Source organism: Notamacropus eugenii, chromosome 5 (assembly GCF_028372415.1).
Source record: "Notamacropus eugenii isolate mMacEug1 chromosome 5, mMacEug1.pri_v2, whole genome shotgun sequence".
Classification (NCBI taxonomy): Eukaryota; Metazoa; Chordata; class Mammalia; order Diprotodontia; family Macropodidae; genus Notamacropus; species Notamacropus eugenii.
In genome coordinates, this window is record NC_092876.1 from 302,469,671 (window position 1) to 302,494,295 (window position 24,625).

At 38.2% G+C, this 24,625-nt stretch overlaps 1 pseudogene; it reads right to left on the reverse strand.

Moving 5' to 3' along the window:
• Window positions 1–204: 204 nt before the first annotated feature.
• LOC140507890 (THO complex subunit 7 homolog) lies at window positions 205–22,116 on the reverse strand (annotated as a pseudogene).
• Between the last annotated feature and the right edge of the window lie 2,509 nt (window positions 22,117–24,625).

Sequence of the window (24,625 nt, forward strand, 5' to 3'; positions counted from 1 at the left end):
TCCTTGTAAAATACAAGTTGTGAAAATCAATTTTAATTTTATCCTTTTAACAATGACCATAATATGCATAAAACACAAACTAACATTGGAATAAAAAATTCAGAAAACTTCATTAAAATAGCTTCTTTGGTTAGTTGGACATTTGAAAAAAATAATTAAAATTTATCATCCATAATCTGCTAGTTTCACCAAAATAACAATGATTTAACACATATGCTTAGCTATGTGAAAGGAAACTAAAACAGAGATGATGAATCTCTTCACACTGGTGAGACTTGCATTTGCCTTTTGTTTAGTTCCTATTTCCATGACTGCTTCCTGAGCCTTTTCTACTTGAAGAGTTTTTCATCATTTTCTAAGGTTTACTGAAGTTTGTGGATAGTACAGAGAAAAACATGCAACTCTTTTTGCCTTAATTCTACCTTGTCTTCAACATTTTCTATTATATGAGAAAGGTGTTGTGATTCTTTCCCCTAAGCATCTAGTTCCTTTAATGTTTCATGCCTGTCTGTATGGTGCTGTGTGGCTTTTGCCAAAGAGTCATATTCCTGGAGATTTTTTCATATTTGTTTTGCTTGAAGGATCTGCTTTTTACACTTAGCAATTTTTTTTGTTTGCACTCCAGCTGTGCTGTTTTCTATGTCTTTGTATATTTTTCCATACTTTTCCATTTTTCTGAGTTTCATGTCATAGCAAACAGGGTTTTTTCCCGTTGAAAATTCCCATTGAGACAACTTACTCAGCATGTGCTGAGTACTGGCTGTCTCCTTCCTGAGATCCAGCAATTGCACCATTTAATGAAATTCTGCATTAATAAGTTGATTCTCCGGTCATCACCAGCACAATCACCATCAATTAAGAGATGTTTCCCTATAACTTCATATAACTTAGTGCCCCCATGGCACACTTGGTGTAGGCAGCTCAGGTCAATTTCCTCAATGCAGATGGGCAAACAGCCATGGAGGGTACAAGAGCTATGACTTGATTGACTTGGAAGGAAAGAATTGTTGAGATAGTTGGAGAATTTGAGTCAATCTTTACTCTACTTTCAGTCTTTCTCATCCACTCTCAAGGTGCCAACTCTATGCATGACTCTCAAATCTGTATCATCAGCTCTGCTATTTCCTCCTGAATTCCAGGTCCTTATATCCAGCTGCCTACTGAGAGAGAAAGTAGTGAGAAGGGAAAAACCTTGGCTCACGAGTAAAAGAATACCTGCCTAGGTTCAAATACTTTGATACTTATTTCCTGTGTAACTTTAGGCAAATCATATAACCTCCCTGAGCCTTGGTCTCCTTATGCATAAAATGAGGCAGCTAGGCTAAGTGATTTTTAAGGTCACCTCCAGCCCTAGATCTATGATCCTGGGATAGTACATTTCCACATGGATTTTCTACTATAATTTCAAACTTAATAAGCCTATCAACTTGTAAAGGCATTACCACTTTCCAGTGTCCAGCCTCCAAGAATAAGTAGTACCAGTGTCTGAGAGACTTCCAGTAATTTGTTTTAAATGGAAGTGGCACATTGCATAGGAAGACCTGAACAAGGAAGGAGGAATGAAAGCTATGAAGTCTTTTGGACTGGCTGCTTTTGATAGTGATGTATTTAGATACAGACGTGAAGAATTTTTATTTACCAATATTCAATTGAAGTATAATAAAAAGATTACTGTAGTGGGAATCAGCCCTGGGATTCTAGTTCTAGTCCTATCACTAACTAGCTGTATGCCTCTAGGCAAGTGACTTCATTATTTATCTGCCAAATGAGGAAGCTGAATTGAAACTTCCTTGGCAACTAGGTGGTGGAATGGATAAAGCATTGGGTCTGAAGTCAGGAAGACTCATCTTCCTGAGTTTAAAATCTGACCTCTGACACTTACTAGCTGTGTGACCCTGGATAAGTCACTTAAGCCTGCTTGCCTCAGTTTTCTCATCTGTAATGAACTGGAGAAGAAAATGATAAACTACTCCAATATCTTTGCCAAGAAAGCTCCAAATGGGGTCACAAAGAGTTGGATATGAATGAAAAATGTTCAAACCACAACAAAAAAAGTTTCTTTAGACTTCAAAAATGACCATAATCTAATCTTTTACCACATTGAGACATCATCCAGAACTTGTATTCTGCTGCTTTTGTCTTCAAGAACTCAGTGTTAAACTTCTCCCCCCCATAATGAGGTATCAGGGTTAAAATGATTGAGTTTGTCTCCAAGTACAGTAAGTGGGCTGATTCATGTGATTAATTAATGACTCTCTCAGGGGTTAACTGTTCCTTTCCCCGCAAAAATGCTTTTGTATTGACTCTGTATTTTGTAAGATGTCAGAATTCCATAGTAGATAAAGGATTTCAGGGTTAGGAAGAGCTACCTCTGGCGCTTAATTTGTGTGACCCTAGGCAAGTCACTTAACTTCCATTTTAAAATTCTTTAAATTTATACTTATCTGTAAAATGGGGATAATAATAGCACTTTTGTCCCAGGGTTATTGTCAGAATAAAGTGAGATATTTGTAAATCATTTTGCATACTTTAGGGTGCTCTAAAGTGTACCTTTTATTATTATACCTCTTCCTTGATGTGACTTCTGGCTGGTGTTGAGGTGTATCCTTTTGATAATGGCCTCAGATATGTAATAAACTCCTGCCACGCAGGGATGTCAGTCCCACTGAATAGGCACTCTCTCTCTTCCAAAGCTCCTATGGTACCTGGGATGCCATCAGAAGTTTTGCTCTTTGCATACATTTATGATCTATGAATCATGAGCTTAGTTGCAATAACCAAAGACAACCCAGGACATTTTTATTAAGTGAGGAATAAAAAGTAATTTGGTATAAGGCACTTTTATCATGTCTCAATATTTCTCAAGCATGGCTAAGTCTCCTTCAGCTTCACTGGGCAGAGTAATTCATGCTGTGACTAGCCTGTGTCCCATTTTCCTGTGTTTATTCCACTGTGTGGTAGCCACCAGAAATGAGACAACTGAGGGCCCTCGTTTTCTGTGCCTGCTACCATGTTTACAAATAGAATGTTTTTTCTCTTCTGGAGCTACTGCAAATGATTTGACACAGAAAATAAATGCATATTTCCCATGTTGGATAATAGTAATAATAAATCACTTATATGTTTCTTTAAAAAACTGTAGTGGCAACATGGCAGACTCAAGTGTGTAAAGTTATCTTCAGAGCCAGGAAGACCTGAGTCCAAGCCTAGTCTCTTCTGTATGCAGGCTATGTGACCCTGGTAGACCACTTAAACTCTTAGTGCTCTAGGCAACTCCCAAAGGAGTGGCAACGTTACAAAATGTTACAGAAGGAAGTACCAGTGTGCATTGGTAGAGAGGCTTTCCTCATCTGGAAGTTCCCCATATCAGTTGAAATGATAGATCTAGTTCTTATACTGTAAGAGTTACAAATTGCTTTCTTCATCATAACTCTGTGACACTGGGATTATGTACATTTTTTTATAGATGAAGAAACTATTGTTGGACATGTCCAAGGTCATACCTAGCAAGGGTCAGTCAGAATTCAAACTTATTCCAGGCTTTTAATCTTCTAGGATATTTCCATCTCTAGAAATCTTGCAATAGATACTGCATTAGCTTGTGTAATTTTACTCTTTTTATGTCCAGACTTTCAAAAGCCGTTCCTTGTCTAGAATTCCTCTCTACTTCCTTCTTACCCTTTCCTATTTTGGTAATAGAAATTCTACTGATCTTTCAGTGTCTAGTTCAATGCCCATTTTCTCCATGAAATCTTTACTTTAAATTGTAGGCCATGATAAGCTGGAGAGAAGAAAAAAAAGGGGGAAAAAAGAAATTTACATGATAACTTTATTATATATTTAAGAGGAATAGCAAATTCTCCATAATAGATTTGTAGTTTTATGCTCAATCATTTTTTTCTTATACTGTGTTATGGAAATGCTAGTTTTATTCCACATATTAAAAGTAAAATAAAACATTTTAAAAGCTGTTAATTATTTTTTCATGTATATATCTTAGTTTCCTAACTAGCTTATAAGCTTCTTGGGAACAGTGACCATTTTTGATACTGGTAGCTATTCCCCAGAAAGCCCAGTACAATCTTGTTTGCACAGTAGACATTCAGTTAGTATTTCCTTATATTCAGAGTTTTGCTCCCACAATTACAGTTGGGCAAGAAGATTAACTGAGGGGGCCATTGTCCCCACATTGAATCACTGTAGAGTCCTAGGATTCTTGATAAAGAAAGGATCTTCAAAGGTCATCTCATCAATTCTCCTGTTTCTAGGGAGCATTTTCTGTAAACTAGTCAAGATAGATGGTTATTTAATCTCTTCTGGAGGAGATCTAGGATCACAGGATCTAGATTTAAATCTAGAAGGGACCTTGGATACCAATGAGTACAACTCCCTCATTTGACAGATGAGAAAACTAAGATCCAGAGAAGGTAAATGACTTTCCAGTGGTCATATAGCAAATAAGATCTAAAGATCTTTCTGACTCCAAGTACCATGTTGCTATTATGCTATTCCACAATACCTCTTTTGGTAGCCAATCCCAATCCCAGTATTTTTTCACATTGATGGCAGGAAGTACTTCCATAGATCTAATCTGAATTTCTGCTGTTTTTGCTTAAGTGTATTTCTGTCTTTTCAACCTTGGAGAAGAACTATTGAGTATCTTCTGCATAAGAATTCTTAAAATTCATGAAGGTCATAATTAACTTACCCTTTAGACTATACAGCATTCAGTATGACTTGGACCAGCTAAGTGCTCAATGAATATGAATAAATCGATTTGAACATTGATAAATATGATAGAATATTTGTCTTTCTCTTAGAAGACAGGGCTGATGAATGGTGTCAACAGCTGGGTAACTTGCAGGTATAGATCACTGTAAAGTATGCAAGTGATCCAGAGAAGGCTTTTCTTAATTATGTTAGTATTTTATGTGCAAGCACAATTCTACTTTGACATCATTGACACATCAACTTTGATGGTTTGTGAGCTTTTTTTTTAAACAAAAGATTTGGGAATGAGTTTTACTTAGCCACATATATGCTTTCCCCTGGAACCTTTTGGGATTAATAGCATTCAATTACTAGGGATAGTTAGGAATTCGATCACCCCAATAAAGTTCTACTCTAGTGCATCATCACAGCATGGAGTTGATCCTGTGCTTTTGAAATATATGCTCATAGATCACAAAGTATGCCTGGGCCTAGCAAGGTGGAAAAATCTTGAATATAGACTTGAATATAAAATCTTGAATGGGATAGATATGTCTGTTGTCTGAAGAACAGACTACCTACATTCAGAGAGGCTTATCACCAGAATGATGACTACTAGGTCACCTTTCTTTAGTGATATCTCAATATCTATCTCTATCAGCTCTCCCACCTCTCCATCATCTCTGTCTCTATTTCTGTATTTGTATCATCTGCATCTGGATCTACTTCTACAGCTACATTTATCTAGAGCTATTTTTATCTTCCTATAGCTATATAGTCAAATAAAGGTCTATGAATAAGTATAGTTATACATTTGACTATATAACTATATATATATATCTATATTGGCTCTGTGTGTGTGTACATATAGGTATATTTGTACATACCTAGCACATCTCTCTCTCCCTCCCTGTCTCTCTCTCTCTCTCTCTCTCTCTCTCTCTCTCTCTCTCTCTCTCTCGCCACAGGAACTCTGTCCATTTGTGTCAGTGGAAGGAACACCCACCACACCCAACAAAATCAAGGATCTTTTAAACCTAAGTAAGAGAATCAATTTGTGGCACATTCATAAAATGACAATCAGCATTATTGTCTATGCCACAGCAAAAACTCTATTGGCTTGTGACATCAGGTCAAACCCATGAGTGTGGTTTCATCAGCACTATCTTTAACTGTGTGTGCTAATTGGCCAGAAACAAGGGCTTAGATTCAAATAACAGATGAACAGTTTCCTATAACTACATCAATGCATGATCCCATGAAATTGCACTCTGACAAACTGGCTGCACTATCATTTATGTAGAACTACTGTGCTAATTACTTACTCTTTATGATTTTATAATCAGCTGGCCATCAATAACTTCGGCAAATAGTCACACATTAATGAGGAGTCAACAAATCTCATGCTCCAGGTCATTAGTGAATGACTCTAACAGTCAAAGGAAGATTTTCCCCTTGGTGTAGTTGGTTAGCCATTAGAGATCATCCCCCTCCCCTTTCATTCTTTGTAACTCAGGTGTTAGCCAAATTTGAAGCCAGGTGTATGAGATGATAGCTCATGATAAATAGGAGTTAGGGGAGGAATGGAATCCCTAGATGATCCCATTCAAGGCAAGCCCTTAGCAAAGTTGACACTCTACCTCCCTCCTAGATCCCTAGTACTTTTATTTCCCAGAATTCTTCCTAATCTGGAGGAAAACTGCCTGATAAACCTATTTACCTAGAGACATTAGGGAACTAATAAATTATTCCCACCAGCCCTGTGCCCTTACCTCCAGGGAATCAGTGAGATTTTGTAAAATATTTTGTAGGGTAAGAAGGAAATATATTTTTCAGGGTAAATGAGAAATGGCTAGAATATCTAGATCCTTTGATCTAATTCAATAATCAACCACAATTCAAGAATCCTAATGAAGAAATATGCTACCTTCTGACAGATTCAAGATACAGAAAGAGACAAACATTTTTGGATATTGCCAACGAGAATTTGTTTAGCTTGGCTATAGATATGGAAATAAATATGATCTCGGTTTTTCTTTCTTTTTTTTTTTTAATTGGGGAAGCAGAGTGAGAAGGAGAGAAGAGAAATGCTTGTTAACTGAGAAAATAAAAGTTTATAAAAAAATTCCTTAATCTTATCATAATGTGGGTCACTAACTGCAGGAAGCTAGCTTTGCTCTGTCCTAGTGTCTCATTTATTCTCCATTTATACTATCTCATTTGGGTACTTGTCCCCATGGATTCAATTATCTTTATGCTCATGATTCTCAGATCTACTTATCCAGCCCTAACCTCTCCGTTGACTTCCATTCAGAGCTATATGGTGTTCAAAGCCCTCCTTAACCCAGTTCCACCTGTTTCCAGTCTATTTAAACCATACATCTTCTCCTTTAACCCCTCCTTCTCCAGGCTTTCCACCCACTCTTCTATTCAGTGATGCTGGCCTTCTTGCTGTTCCTTGAATAAGATAATACACCTCCAAACTCTACAAGTTCCATGAAAGTTATTTAAAGGAAGACGTTATTCCACTCTTGTCTTTTGAGTTCTCTGCACCTAGAACAGTATCTGACACATAGTAGACTCTTCATAAATGCTTGGTGATTGTGTGATGAGAAAAACTTCCAGGAAATAAATTTTGTACTGTTTCAAAGAAATAGTAAAAAAGAAAAGAGAACATTCCAGTCCATTTAAATCTGTTTTTCTTTAACGCTAGAAAAAAAGGGGAAAAAACCCACAATAGAAATATGTCTATCCTTGTACTCCTTGTCAAAAAATGGCAAACTAATTTTAAAGCATTGGATTGGTATATATGAGTTTTTCCCCCTAGGAGTAAGGTCACAAGTAGTTAAATGTCCCTGTTAAACCAAGCAATAGGAACACATTCAACTGTGCTCCAGGCTGTGTTGTTAGCACTCCATCATTTAAGCCAAGGGAGAAATGGATCCATAACCAGTTGACTGATTCCCTCTAACCACTGAAGCTAAGCGTCCTTTATTGATGAGGTATAAAAGTTCTGCCAACTTTCCCATGTCGCCTCAACTTTGCTTCTGATGCTTAGAAAAAAAATCAATATGTCAATTGAGTCTGCAGTGGAGTTACTGAGTGTCTTGGTGCTTCTTTCAGGTTTGATCCATCTACTGAAGAGTCTCCTGGAAAGCTACAGGAATAGCAGCTTCAATTTGTAGGGGTTTCATGTAATCTTGAATCTCACAAGTGTCTTGCATCATATGAGGGGCTCAGAATATGAAGGGTTCTTCGATGCATGCTTTCATGGCAGCCTGTCTCTTTGGGCACATACGTGAATTCTATGCATCATGAGATATCCTCCCCTGAAAAAGATACATTGATTTTAGTCCTCCTTATTTGGAAATCATGGTTAGGCTGGCTTTTTTTATTACCTATATTTCAAATTGAAAGAAACACTGGAAATATGGATTTGAAATGGAACTACTACTACTACTACTACTACTACTACTACTACTACTACTACTACTACTACTGCTACTACTGCTACCACTTCTACTACTACGTGTAAACATTTCAAGGTGTGACTTAATTATCTGATTATTCTCCCATTGGGATGATGGGTAGGTATGAGAAAGTATAGAAAGAGACAGTTTAGGATAGTTTTCACTTTACATAAATTTACATTAAATAAATTTAACTCCCCAGACCTGAAAGGAGGAGGCATGGGCCATAGTAGCAGCAGCAACTGTGTACCCCAGCCCAACAGTGGTTCACCACACCAGGCACTGAAGCAGCTCAGGCTGCTGGGGGTGGGGGTAGGAGTGGGAGAGGGCAGTCTGAGTTCCAAAGGGAATGGAGCCTCTCAGGAAGAAGGAAAAATTTGTAGAAAGTTCACTTACCTGAAAAGAGAAATAGCTACATAAGCCTTTGAGAGAAGAACTTGCTTCATCCTCTTTATTTGTATTCCAATCACCTTGCACAGAACCTGGCACATAGTGGGAGCTTAGTAAATGTGTATTGATTGATTGATAGTTATCAGTCAATATTTGATTATACTACTTTGTGACAAAGAACGCACTAGAGCTTATGGTGTTTATTTAGAATAATTGTTCCCTTAAACTATTTGTTGAAGTATTTTGACAGTATAATTTTGTAATTTTCATTACAAATAATTTACATAAGTACAAATACATTGCATATAGACACATCTACACTACTGTCATCTGAATATCTATAATTAATTGGCAGATCCTCTATATAACTCATTAGGATCAGATTTTTCGAAGCTAAAAATGTTCCTTTTCACAGAATCATAGACTATGAGACCCTTAAAGACTCTTGGAGGATAACTAGTCTGATCCTCTTATTTACAGATGAATAATCTGGAGCCAGAGAGGTGATATGATTTGCTCAGATCATGAAATAGCTGTGCGGCAGAGGCAGTATTCAGACTCAGGTCCTCTGACTCCTAGTTCTAATCTCTTTTTAACCATATCATATTCCCTTCTGCTCAAAGATCAGATATGATTCTTTCAATTTAAATTTCTTCACTGTTCCCCTGTTGTACTATGTACACTTATGGTACTCAATGGAAAGCACTCCTCAGTGTTACATAACACTGAGGAGTGTTTTTTGTTCAGTACCAGAAGTGGTGACATTTCCAGCTACATCTGTAAATATACATTCAATTGCAACATACTGTACCTTTTCTATATTGTTCATTTGCTTTTCTTTTAGGTGTTAAATCTTCTAAGGCATTTGATTGACTTACTATTTTTGTCAGTCAAGTCTGACTTTTCATGACCCCATGTGGTGTTTTCTTGGCAAAGATACTGGAGTACTTTGCCATTTCCTTCTTCACTTCATTATACAGATGAGGAAACTCAGGCAAACAGGGTTAAATGACTTGCCCAGGCTCACACAGCTAGTAAGTGTCTGAGACCAGGTTTGATCTCAGGAAGATGAGTCTTCCTGATTTCAAGTCCAGTGCTGTATCCATTACACCATGTATCTACCCAATACATATCTGCCTAATAGAATTCCATGTTTAGAGATAGTAGAACCTCAAAGGGTCTCTAATCCAATTGCCCCATTTTATAGATAAGTTAACTGAGACTCAGGGATGTTAAGCGATTTGCCCAAGTACACATGGGTAGTAAGCATCAGAGGTGGCATTTGAACCCAGGTCTTCTGATTTCAAAGCCAGGGTCCTTTCCACTGTTCTTCTTCTGTGTCTTTTTGTTGTGTTTATTTTTAGGAACTCCATAAATGTTACTGAGTGACAATGTAAGGTTAATTATTACAAGTTACTCTGATGTGTTTAGAAATATCTATATCTATATATCTACATTTATATATTCAGCTACTAAAAGGGAGCAAAATTTTCATGGTTATGAGAGCAGAAGATATTATTAGGATTAAAAATCCAGAGCGAGAGATATGTAGATAGTATTGAAAGTCCGATGCTTTATGAAGATGATGTGGGTAGTGTTTGAACATAGTTCTAATTAAACATATTCACATACTATTTCTAAATGTGGGAATATCACCTATACTGTAAACTCATTCTTTCATTTCAATACCCCTAATATCTAATTCCTACTCAATAATGCTTTTATTATATTTACTAGCATGCTTTACAAAGAAGCTACCCTAGACCTTCCCTTTTCTACTAAAGCCTTCAGTTTCCCTTCTCTTAGCCTTATGGTCATTAGATGGTGTTCCTTCCTGAGTCTTTTCTCTCTTCCTGATGCATTAGGTGTGAGGTCCTCTATCTTTGCTTTTCACTACTTCTGAATGTTTCTCTGTAGAGATCTCTTTTCCTTCCTTTTAGTATCAAAAGAGAGTATCTTTCATCTTTTCCAAAGTTCACTCCTTTGAGACCATTGTCCAGTTCTAATCCTTTCTTTCTGTGGAATGCTCCTTCAGATGCCTCCTCAATTATTCCTTTTCTTTCTAGAATCTTCCAACTTCACTCTCTCAACTGTCTGTAGGGACAGCTAGCAAGAGTGCTAGACTTGACTTCAGGTAGGCCTGAGTTCAAATCCTCCCTCAAACAATTAGTAGCTGCAAGATCTTGGGCTGGGCAAACTAAGTTTTCTCAGTCTCGGTTTCCTCACTTGTAAAATGGGGATAATAATAGCACCTACTTCACAGAGTTACTGTGATATAAAATGAGATAGCGTATAGTCAGTGCTTTTCAAACCATACAGTACCATATAAATTCTAGTTATTGCTACCATTATTTCTGTATGTCTAAGTAACTGACTCTTGTTGATTTGTGACCAACAACTGCCACATCAACCTCAGAATGTCACTTCCAACAGCCTGCTTATCACAGTCAGATTCATTTTCTTGTAAAAGAATGCATCTGGACATATTACCTATTTAGAACCCTTTACAAATTGCCTGTCACCAATAAATGAAACCCAGATACTTTGGCCTGCCATTTAGTTCTAAAATGTGGCTCTAACCTTTCCTTTCAGTCTTATTACCAAATACTTCCTGACATAAACTCTCTGCCTCTGGTAGCAATTTATTCACTCTTTCCTGAACATGCCTATCACTCCTCTGCCTCTTCCCTTTTTCTTAAGTTTTTCTACTTATCTAGAGGGTCTTTCCCTCTTCTTACCTCTTTATCTCTTCAAATTCTGTGTCTTTCAAGGGTCAATTTTTCAAATACTTCCTTCTTCAGAAAATCTCCTTTTGACTCTCTCAGTTGGAAATCATCTCTCCTCCAAGTGGATTTATATAGCAGTCATCTGTACAATTTATTTAATAACCATGATTTTTGTCATTGATTCTACTATTGTTGAGTTTTCACCTAAATGTTCTCTTGTTACTTAACTTTTTATGCATGTAGGATGTATGTGTACTTGAGATAGCTTGTACCACAGTAAAAAGATCACTGAACCAAGAGTCAGGAGGATCTGAGTTTGAATCTGACCTCGGATACTTTCTAGCTGTGTGGCCATGGGTGTGTCATTAAATCTGTTTCCTCAAACGTAAAATGAGGATAATAATGCCACTCAGGGTTTCTCAGGGTTGTTGTGAAGATCAAACAAGATAATATTTGTAAAAAGTGCATAGCACTGCGTTTGAAGCACAGTAGGCTCTATTTAAATGCTTATTCCTTTCCCCTCTTCTTCCTCTTCCCTCTTTCCTCCCTGTTGCCAAGGTAACAACATGGGAGAGTTGTCTAAAAGTGGCTCATGGAGAAGCAATGAGAGATATCTTGTAATTTTGCCCACACTTCTTCAAGAGAAACTTTAATTCCTCCCTGGAGGGTAGCAGTAGAAGGGGATCATGAGATTGGCAACTCTATTCTCCTCTGAGAGAGAAAGAGGTACCAGATTAGAATTAATTTTATGTGCCCACTTAAAAATTGCAGGTCTGAGGAGATTTTCTTTTAAAATTCAGACTTTTTTTTCTTGATCACTGACTCTTAAAGCAGGGAGGGTAACTCCAAACTTCCCTCCCAGAATTAATTTCTTCCCACCAAATGCTAGTTACATAAAAGACCATTATGAACAGGGAACAAGAAGTAATTCCTTTCATCTAAGAGCATAATGAACAGAGGGCAGCTAGGTGGTGCAATGGATAGAGCACCAGTGCAGGAGTCAGGAGGACCTGAGTTCAAATCTCACCTCAGACACTTGATACTCACTAACTGTGTGACATTTGGCAAGTCACTTAACCCCAATTGCCTCATCCTGGGTCATCTCCAGTCATTCCGATGAATATCTGGTCACTGGATTCAGATGACTCTGGAGGAGAAGTGAGGCTGGTGACCTGCACAGCCCTCCCTTACTCAAAACAAAGTCAAGTGTAAATCATGTCATTACTGCTCTGATGGCATGGTCTTCTTTGGCAATGAAGGACGAACACACACATAATGAACAGAAATCAGAGAAAATATTCAAATTAAAATATACCAAAAATACACTAAGTTAGTGACTGAAATATCTCAATTCCACGACAAAAAAAAAAGAAGTCCTAATCTCACCTAAGGGGAAATTTCCCATAGTCTCTAGGGAGCCAAGCTGAATATTAGGGACATAGGAAGATGAGATACCTTTCTCCTACATATCAACCTTCCAGAAACTTTTCTCTTTCTCAGTGGTTTTCTCCCCAAAGAGAGATTTGGAAACACATGTCTTATCTCCAAAGAGAAATAAAGAATCTCTCTACTTTCGAAGTTCTGATGTCATTTCTACCCTGCATACAGAGAAGTAGAAACTAATCATTCTCTCTACTGATTTGGAATCACAGCTAAGCAGCATTATGAAGCCCTCCTTACATGTGTGTATGTAATTTCCTAGGTTAAAGGAAGAAATTATGTTTTATGTAGTGGGTAGTGTGTGTGTGTGTGTGTGTGTGTGTGTGTGTGTGTGTGTGAATTTTATCCTAAACTTAAAACTTCACATTTATCTCTAGTTTTATCTTACTTTTGGAGCATTGTTCCAGTCATTTGAATGACTCTTTCATTCTAAATTTGGGAGGTTCAAAACTTTGACATAGACAAAAAATTTATATAAGGCTCCTGGCCTCAGGAAATTTACATTGTAGAAACAGTAATGTCAATGAAGAGATATCATAGTCCAAAATCTACTCTCCCCGAATTTATGCCACATATAATGTTAAAAAGCCTATTTTACTCTTTTTAATCCCTTTTTCTCCCAAGCCTCAGGTGATTCCGACCTTTAACATGCCTAATGGTATTCTCACAGGTCTGTTCTGCTCTTTGTTCTGCATACCAACTTCCACCTATTGATCATTAAAAAAAAATACAATCTTATCAGAGAGCCTCCACTTTAGGTTCATTGGTCTCCTTTGTACAGTCCTGTCATTTACAGGTCACATTAGGTACATGTCCCTCTACTCTCCCATTGTAGTGCAGTGACAAGAACACTGGATTTTGAGTTGGAGAAAATCATACCTGTTTAATCTGGGGCTAGTCACTTTATATCTCTAGGCTTTATTTTCCTCTTCTATAGAATGAATGTTTTAAGCTTCAGAGAACCTGTAAGAACAGTTCCAACTCTAAACCTATGATTCTTCATAATTACATTGGCAAAAATTTTCTTTTTTTCTGAGTATCTATCCCTCATAATCCACCTATACTTTCTCTGAGCTTTCTGAAATCTACTTTCCTTATATCATGGGTGAATTGTCAAGGCAATGTTCATAGGACCAAGGGCAGCTATGAATATGCCAGCATAGTTCTGAATAACAAAGTATAATAGACTCTCTATATAGAAGGTAGAAGAAAAATATTTATTCAAACACCAGGAAGCCAAATCCCAACACCAGAAAGCTAGATCCATCATAGCAACCAGGAAGTCAATACATATTAGCATTGCAGGGGACAATGCCATTCCCAAGTCGTCTCCCTGCTGCTGGGGCCTTCCCACAAACAAACACTCACAACACTAGCTGAGCCTGCCTGCCTGCATCCTCTCTCCTTCTCCCTAACCACTCTCATCAACTTCTTCCCAGTTCTGCTTTACCCTTCCTGTTCTACCCATTCAGCAAGTTCTTCCCACTACATGTGACTTAGGGTTCCATGTGATTTACGCTGGTCACATGGACCTATTAATGGATGGGAAAGATCTTCCCATTTAAATTACCATTACAAAGGGTCACATCTGATTGTGTACAGCATTCTATTCCTTCTCTATTGAAAAGTTAAGATAACATGGTGTCTTTCTCATAAGGTTTTTTTTTTGGTAGTGATTTGTACTTCACTAAATAGTTCTTCCTTATTGGTTAGAATTAAGCAATTGTTTTCCTCAGATCTTTGAGGAGGAAAATGGTTAGAAAAACAAGAATTTTTCAGTTATACTGCTATTAATGGAGTAAGACTTCCATCATCCTCACAGTGGCACTGAGTCAACATAATCTTTAGTTCACGTCTAAATAGTGTTATTCTAACCCTATATTCTGCCATTCCCCACCACCATGGAAGTAATTTCATTCTTTGGTAATTAATTATATATTGATATTACTTTACACAGAATATTAACAGAGTAGGTACTCAACTCAGGAATGAAGGAATGTAGAAGCATTTATTAAATGCTTACTATGTGTCAGGCACTGTGCTAAGAGCAAGGACAGAAAGAGAAGAAGAATATCATCTCTGAGCAACAAACTCACAATCTAATTGTAAGAGACAACCCATATAGGATGGTAAATCTGTAAGGTGATAGAAAGGCCGGGAGGTGCTAAGGATCACCAGCAGGGCAAATGACAAGGTCAAAGAGTTCTTAGGGTGCACTGAGGTGTCTTCTTCACAGAGTTGGCCACTTGAGGGGATAGACACGTCATCCCTGGAACAGGGGAAATGGGCCTAAGAGTCAGAGTAGGGCACGAATTCTACCCTTTGAGAGGGGTAGGAATAGGGTGTCAGTATCCATTCAGGGAAAGAGTAAGGAAAGGGTGTATGGGGCCTGTCAATGACTACTTGTTGTATCTGGTTGGTCTTCCTCAGCAATGAAGGACGGACACAACAGTCACAATGTATCTGGTTATTCGACCAGTTTTAAGTTTACCTAATATTATCATTTAACCTCCATTTTTCTCTACTTTTCTAAGATAAGAGCCTAGCAAAGTAAGAATGTATAGGGGTGCTTGAGTGACAAAAAGCAGCATTTGTTATTCTGCAGAGAGAATTTAATAAGGCCCCTAGCCTCAGGAAATGTACATTTTTAAGGGAATAACAGTGCAGAGACTTCAGAGCTCAAAAATCTGCTTACTTTATATTATTTAGAGGCCTTTCAGTTTAGTTCAGGGTAATCTTTCAGGACTGAAAATTATAGAAACTTTACAATCAATATTGTGGTGTAGCACTGTATTTGGTTTCAGAAGGTTTGGGTTCATGTCCAGTCTCTGACACTAGCTTGGATTTGAGCAAGTCACTTAAATCTTGTCCTGTTTTCTTCATCTGCAAAATGGTGGTATAGGATTGTAGAATATCACAAAGGAAATGTTTGGACAAAAAAAAAAGATGGGCTGGTCAGTTGGCAATATCAAGAGATAGCAGTTTAACAATTTGTGTGTTTCACTGGTTTTCTTTCAGTATCTGGGGAAAGGAAAAAAGTACCCAGAATGTTGGATGGACTCTCCTATGTTGGATTTATGTGAAGGTATAGGAAAAGGGTGCACAAGATGAATAGATGTGAATGGGTTTTAATCTGCTTCATTGAAGGGAAAGTAAAAATTTATGAGATCACAGATTCATATTAGTATTTGAGCATTTGAAGATGAGATAATTTTTAAGAATGCTTATGACTTTAAATTAGATTCTAGGATCAAAAGAAAGATGGCAAATCTGGAGTTGGCAGGGACAATAGGTCATCTGGTTCAACCCTCTTATTTCCCAGAGAAGGAAACTGAGATCTGGGGAGGTTATGTGATTTTCCCAAGGTCACAAAACTAAATGTGATTTTGCAAACTAGGAACACTAAATAAATTACATGAAAGACCACACTTTGATAGAAATTATAGTAAACAATTTTGTCAGTTTTCATTGAGAAGTACTCATACATTCCTTCCTCTTCTTTAGCCTTTATTCTACTTCAGGAAAAAAAAAATTCTGTTGTTGTTTTCAGTGGTGGTAATTGAATTATGGTAATTTACAACTTGCATTGTTCCCTGTTGTTTTATTTGTGTTCCCTTTCTTTCCCTAACTAGGTTGTCGGTTCCTCTAGGGCAAGGACTATATATTCTGCTCCTTCTTTATTCTCAACAGTCCCCAGCCCACAGCTGGGCACAAAATTTTTAGTTGATTAAAACTGGAAGAAATAAAGTGGGGCAAAAGTAGTAGAATTTGAGAGTAGGCCTGGAGGGGACAGCGGGAAAAAGCATTTTGTTAACTTCTATGCTGTTTGTTGATACTTTGGGTTTCTCCTTGTTAAAAGAGTGTGAAGAGGGAGTTAAAGAATTTTTCTTCCCTGTTTTCCATGATTATTTAATGTCTTATTTTTGTTGACAGTTATTTAGCTTATGATAAAAATATTTTTAGATTATTAGAACTATAGAAATTTAAAGACTCATGAACTCTTAAAGTCTGAAATGATTCAGAGGCCATTTAGTCATACAAGTACCTAATCAAGAATTCTTTCTATGAGGGCCTCTCAAGGAAGTCATCCAAAAGTTTCCTCGAAGACTTCCTCCAGTCTGAGGTGTTTTAGGGCTCTAAAGCTATAATAATCCTATGATTTAAAGAAATACCAAACACTGGGGTCCTCCCCTAGAAAATTCCTTCAAGTTAACATTGACTCATTAATGACGTTTAGTTTTTTTGCATTTGGCTATTCATCTAGTTCTACATCCACCTAATTTTAACATTCAGCCTACATTCCTTGCCATTTTGGATGAGAACCCGGGGAGAGGGGAGAGAGGGAAAGGGACAGGGAGAGGGGCAGATAAATAGAGAGAGAGAGAGAGAGAGAGAGAGAGAGAGAGAGAGAGAGAGAGAGAGAGGGAGGGAGAGAGGTTAGTAACTGTCTAAGGTTCTGACTACTGATAGAGGATCATGCAATGGTTACAGTGTACCCTACTTTTTATAGATATAATCATATGTATATACACACAAACACACCAAAATATTCTCTTGCTATGCCCTGGGACCCAGTGGGTTAGGGAAGGATCTCCTGGGTCACCATGGATAATCTATTTTGTGGACAATCTATACATGGATAATAGAAAATTGATAGTACTGGGGAAGTGTGAGATATTTTGTTGAACTTCAGCTTCAAAATTAATTCAGGAAATGAGTTTTTCCTGAAGTGGATATGAAAACTACCTTTAATTTCCATCAGATTCTCAAAGTCTAATGAATTATTTTGTATTCCAAAGTGATTGCAGGGAATATGGGAGAGGTTGGAATGCTTGATTTACATGTTAACATTTTGTCAGGTGCTTTTACAATACAAAGGGTTCTATTTCACTTTGTGGACTTCCTCTAGCCTCACCCAAGCAGTATGGGAATATCACTGCCTATTACTACAGAGTGGTAGTAATACCTCCTCCAGATACCAGCACCACCTCTCTTCTAAGTGTACAGTTCACAGTACTGGAAAGGGAAATTTTTAGCTAAATAAATAAATCAAACAAGAATCATTAAGTGTTTACCATGTACCAGGTGCTGGGAACATAAATAATGAAAATGAGACAGTTTTTGCCCTCAAGGATCTTACATTCTACTAGGCAAACTATACAGCTAAGTAAATACAGGATATCTATATCTATAGATATACATATATATCTATAGATATAGATCTCTCTCTTTACATCTCTCTCTCTCTCTATATATATATATAGATAGATATGTATGTATATCTATATATATATATGAATTACAAAGAGATTTCAGACTGAAACATGGGAGAATCAGGAAAGTTCTCTTGAAAGCTATGCTTGAGCTGAGCCTTGAAGGGAGTTTAAGATTCTAAGAGGATGAGATTTGGAAAGAGAACATTCTAAGCATTGAAAACAGGCTAAGCAAAAGCACAGGAGGAAGATGGAATGCCATGTACAAGGAAGAGCAAGTGGTCCAGTTTGGCTGCAATATGATTATATGATGCAAAGTAATAAGTAATTAATCTGGAAAGATATGTGAAAAGTTTTAAATAACAGAGGACTTTGCAATTGATCATAGAGGCAATGAAGAGTCACTGATGTTTCTTAACAGTGGAAAGAGTACTTGCCCTGGAGATAGATGACCTGGGTTTAAATTCCATTACCTCCTGTATAACTTCGGATAAATCACTTCACCTCCTCAGGTGTCAACTTCCCCAACTGTGAAATGAAGGGGTTGAACTTGAGGAGGTCCCCTCCCTCTCTAGATCCAAAATCCTATGATTCTAAGTCTGGGTGATATTTAGATCTATACTTGAGAAATATCAATATGGCAGATGTCAAAAACGAATTGGAGAGTGAAGACTGGAGAACTTAACACTAGTTAGGAGACTGGCTGCTTTTAGTTCCAGGAGAGAGGCTATGATGGCTTGAAGAGGGTAGTCTTGGTGAGTACAAAGAACGTGAGATATGGTGAGGAGTACAAATCAATACAACTATTTCCTTTTGGGGAGGCAGTGAATGAGAATGACAAATTGAAGAGGATCTAATAATTATAAACATGAGTGACTGAAAAAAATGGTGGTGTTCTTGAGAAAAATAGGAAAGTTAGGAGGAGGGGTGACTTTAGCTTTCAGTGTTTTCAGTCATGTCTGACTCTGTGACCCCATTTGGGGTTTTCTTGGCAAAGAAACTGGAGTGTTTTTTGCCATTTCCTTCTCCAGCTCATTTTACAGGTGAGGAAACTGAGGCAAACAGGGTTAATGACTTGCTAACAAGTTTCTGAGGCCAGATTTGAACTCCCCAAGAGGAATCTTCCTGACTCTGGGCCCTGCACTCTATCTACATCATCTACCTGCCTTGAGGGGTTAGTTTAAGAGGAAAGAATGAATTCAGTTTTACACACTTGAATTTGAAATACCTATGGAATATCCAGGTGGAAATACCTGGGAAGTAGGTGGAGATGAGGTCCATGGATGTAGATTTGGGAATCATTTTCATAGAGATAATTGAACCTGTAGGAGTTGATGATATTACTGAGAGAAAGAATAGAAAGAAAAAGGAAGGAGAAGGCCTAGGATTGGTCATGACACATAGATGATGATACAGAGGATCATCTCTAATGAGGAACCATATCTTAAAGGTCTCAGAGACTTATAGCCACTTAACACTCACAGTTTCTTCCTTCTGCTCCCAACACGTATTGTCTTCCTCAGGAACTTTGACAATGATATATATTGCTACTCGTTGTGTTTCCCCTACATTTCTGTACCACTCCTAGTTGGTAGTCAGTGCTGTTGTTTCTCCATGTTGTCTCATCTTATGCAGCCAGCTAGTTCAATGGAAAGAGCAGTGTCTGGGGTTGGGAACACCTGAGTTCAAATCCAGTCTCAGACACTTACTAGATGTGTAATCCTGGGGAAATGATTTAATCTTTGTTTGCCTCAATTTTCTAAAGTGCTAAACAGAGTTCCAGGCATGTGGTAAGCTGCTAGTGCTTGTTTCTTTGCTTCCTCCAATAGGTGGCACTAAATGTTGCTCTTAGGAATTCCCAAACTCCTTGTCAAAGCAAATTCTGTCAGTTAGTAAGCTCCTTGAGGACAGGGAATATCTTTTTTTTTGCACTTAGCACAGTGCCTGGCACCTAGTAAGCATTTTTTTAAAGATTTAAATTTATTTTTTTTTAGTTTTCAACATTCATTTCCACAAGATTTTGAATTCCAATTTTTTTCCCCATCTTCTCCCCTCCCCCCACTGAGATGGCATGAATTCTGATTACCCCCTCTCCGAATCTGCCCTCCCTTTTATCATCCCCCCTCCTCCATCCCTTTCCCCTTTACTTTCTTGAAGGGCAAGATAGATTTCTATACTGTATTGCTGATATATCTTATTTTCCAGTTGCATGTAAAAACAATTTTTTAACATTTGCTTTTAAAACTTTGAGTTCCAAATTCTCTCACTTCTTCCCTCCCTACGCACCCCCATCGAGAAAGGAAGCAATTCAATATAGGTTATACATGTGTAGTTATGCCAAACACTTCCATAATAGTTATGTTGTGAAACACTAACTATATTTTCTTCCATCCTATCCCCCCTACTTATTCTATTTTCTGCTTTGACCCTGTCCCTTTTATAAAGTGTTTGATTCTGACTGCCCCTTCCTCCAATCTGCCCTCCCTTCTATCATCCTTCCCTCTCTTATCACCTTTCCCCCTACTTTTCTGTAGGGTAAGATACCAAATATAGTGTGTATATTATTCCCTAATTAAGCCAAAATCCTTCTCACCTCCTCCCTCCTCCCCCCATTGTAAAACCTTTTTCTTGCCTCTTTCATGTGAGATATACCCCATTCTATCTCTTCCTTTCCCCTCCCAATATATTTCTCTCTCACCTCTTAATTTTATTTTTTATAACATCCTTTGTGCTATCTCTATCTATCTATCTATCTATCTATCTATCTGTCTGTCTGTCTGTCTGTCTGTCTGTCTGTCTGCCTGCCTGCCTGCCTGCCTGCCTGCCTGCCTGCCTGCCTATCTATCTATCTATCTATCTATCTATCTATCTATCTATCTATCTATCTATCTATCTATCTATCTATCTATCTCCACCAACTACCCTAATACTGAGAAAGGTCTCAAAGACTGAGACAAATATCATCTTTCCATGTAGGAATGTAAACAATTCAACTTTAATAAGTCTCTTATAATTTCTCTTTCCTGTTTACCATCTCATGTTTTCCTGATTTTTTTATTTGAAAGTCAAAATTTCTATTCATCTCTGATCTTTTCATCAAGAATACTTGAAAGTCCTCTATTTCATTGAATATCTATTTTTTCCCTGAGGGATTATACTCAGTTTTACTGGGTAGATGATTCTTGGTTTTAATCCTGGCTCCTCTGACTTCCAGAATATCCTACACCAAGTCCTTTCATTCCTTAATGTAGAAGCTGCTAGATCTTGTATTATCCTGATTGTATTGCCACAATACTCAAGTTGTTTCTGGTGGCTTGCAATATTTTTACCCTCTGGTTCTAGAATATCAGGGCAGTTTTCCTTGATAATTTCTTGAAAGATGATGTCTAAGCTTTTTTTTTTTTTGATCATGGCTTTCAGGTAATCCAATAACTTTTAAATTATCTCTCCTGGATCTATTTTCTAGGTCAGTGGTTATTTCACGTTGTCTTGCTATTTTTTCATTCTTTTGCTTCTATTTTATAATTTCTTGATTTCTCATAAAGTCATTAGCTTCCATTTGCTCCATTCTAATTTTGAAGGAATTATTTTCATCAGTGAGTCTTTGGACTTCCTTTTCCATTTGGCCAGTTTTGGTTTTTAAGGCATTCTTCTTCTCATTGGCTTTTTGGACTTATTTTGTCATTTGAGTTAGTCTATTTTTTAAGGTGTTATTTTCCTCATTTTTTCTGTGTCTCCGTTAGCAAGTTGTTGACTTGATTTTCATGATTTTATTGCATCACTCTCACTTTTCTTCCCAATTTTTCTTCTACTTCTCTTACTTGATTTTCAGAATCTTTTCTGAACCCCTTCATGGACTATGACCAATTCATATTCCTCTTGGATGATTTTGATTCAAGAGCTTTGACTCTACTGTCCTTTGGTTGTATGGCCTGATCTTCCTTGTCACCAAAGTAAGATTTACAATGTTTACTCATCTTCCCAGTCAAACACTTGACTTTCTAACTCTTTATCAAGACAGAACTCTGCTTCCAGTGGAGGTGGGGGTGATTATACTGTCTCAGGTTTCAGGAATTTTGTATCAGCCACTTGCTCTCCCACCATCTGTGGACCCAGGGTTCTGGAAGTAGCCTCTTCCACTGTCATTGCTGTTGCTGCAGCAGCCATGCTGCTGGTCACCACTACCACAACTCCCACTGCCTTGGGGCTGGTAGAGGACCTGGCCAGACTATGGGCTCCTCTTTTACCCAGGTCCCACAGAGATTTCCCACTGTCCTTTTTGGTGTTTGTGGGTTGAGAAGTCTGGAAGCTGCTATGGCTACCAGTGATTCAGTCCCCTGAGGCCTTCTCCAGCCCATCTGACTCCGGGACTACTACCCTTCACTTCCTGCTCAGTGAGAAAACCTTTCTTGTTGACTTTCTAAGTTGTCTTGAGTTAGAGATTTGTTTCCCTCTGTCATTTTGTGGGATCTGCTTCTCTAGAATTTGTTTAGAGTCATATCTTACAGGTATTTGGAGGGCTTTGGGGGAGAGCTCAGGAAATCCCTGATTTTCCTCTGCCAGTTTGGCTCTGCACCCCTAATAAGCATTTAATAAATCCTTTTCGACTATAGTTAGCTTACTATCTACAGAGAGGTCTCCAGAGTTTTCCCTATATGGCTCCATTTGAGACCACAACAGCAGAGGGACCTCTTCTTCCTGAGGCTATTATTCCTACCTCTGATCTTACAAAAGCTTGTGTGAGGAGAAGAGCTCACCACTTTTTAGCTTTATATTTATAGAATCACAGAATCACAGTATATGAGAGTTGGAAGGACTTCAGGGAATCATCTAATCTGACCTGTTTAAGAATCTCATTCTCAAGGGGGCAGAGCCAAGATGGCAGAGTAAAAGGAGGGACTTGCTTGAGCTCTCACCCAAAACCCTCCAAAAACCCTATAAAATGACTCTAAACAAATTCTAGAGAAGCAGATCCCACAAAATGACAGAGGGAAACAAATTTCCAGCTCAAGACAACCTGGAAAGTCAATGGGAAAGTCTCTTGCACCAGTCTGAGAGAGGAGCGCAGTCCAGTGTGGACTGTGCCGCCACAGATTGGGCCCTGACAAACCTGGAGCAGGCCTCAGGATTTAATTACTGGCAGCTGTGGCAGTTTCCAGACTTCTCAACCCACAAATGCCAAAGACAACTTAGAAGGTCAGTAGGAAAAATCTGTCAGACCTGGGTGACCCAACCCTGGGTCAGAGGCAGTGTTTGTGGTAGCAGTGGCTGCTTCTGGAGCTCCTGGACCATAGATGGTAGGGGGTATTAAGTGGCTGATCAGAGAAATATTGCAGGGATCTCTTTGCTGGCATTGAGGCAGGATTCTCTTGTTTTGCTTGTGCTTGGATCTGAGTCGCAGTTCTGGGTAGTGGTCCTGGGTTGAGGAGGAATACTGGTGTGGCAGAGCTTGTGGCCATGGTGGAGAGGGAATCCTCCTCACAATTCAAAGGCAGAAAGGAGTGCTTGTGGTCACTCACAGACCAGAGGTCCATGGTCAGGTCAGGAAAGGAGTAAATACCTCTCCTTTCATCATACCACCTTGGAAGAACTGAAAATTTATAGGTTCCTAGAAGTATCTCTGAAAACAGCTACACAAAACCCCTGAAGCTTGGGACAATACACCTCCCACACTGGAAGCAGAGTCCTACTTTAACAGAAAGTTAAAAAGTCAAGTAATTAACTGGGAAAAAGAGCAACCAGTGTAAAAAAACCTCAGACTTTAGAATCTTACTTTGGTGACAAAGAAGGTCAAAACATACAACTAGAAGAAGACAACAAAGTCAAAGCTCCTTCAAAGGAGCTAGGATCAAAACATCACCTACCCAGCAAACCTTATAATACTTCAGGGAAAAATGGACGTTCAGTGAAATAGAGGACTTTCAAGCATTTTTGATGAAAAGACTAGAGCTAAAAATTATCTCACATAAAAGAGGCAAGAAAAAGCTTATACAGTGGAGGGGAAGAGGGGAAAGGTGAGAGAGAATGAGTGAACCTTACTCTCATCAGAGTTGGCTTAAGGAAGGAATAACATACATACTCAGTTGAGTATGGAAATCTATCTTACCATACAGGAAAGTAGGGGAGGAAGGGGATAAGAAAGGGAAGGACGATAGAAGAGAGGGTAGATTAGGGGAGGGAGTAATTAGAAGCAAACCCTTTTGAGGAGGGATGGGGTCAAAGGAGAGAATTGAATAAGTGGGGTGTGGGATAAGCTGGAGGTAAATATAGTTAGTCTTTTACAACATGACTATTATGGAAGTGTTTTATATGACTACACAATTGAATTGCTTGCTTTCTCTATGGGGGTGGATGGGAAGGGAGAAAGGGAGAAAATAGGGAACTCAAAGTTTTAAAAATGAATGTTAAAAATTGTATTTACATGCAACTGGGGAACAAGATATACAGTCAATGGAATATAGAAATCTATCTTGCTTTATAGGAAAATAGAAGGGAAGAGGATAAGAGAAGGGGCGGTAGTGATAGAAGGGAGGGAAAACTGGGAGAAAGGGTAATCAGAAAGCACACCATCTTGGGGTGGGACGAGTGGAGGGATGGGGAGAAAATTTGGAACTCAGAATCTTACAGAAGTGAATGTTGAAACTAAAAACTTAATTAATAAATAAAAAAATAAACA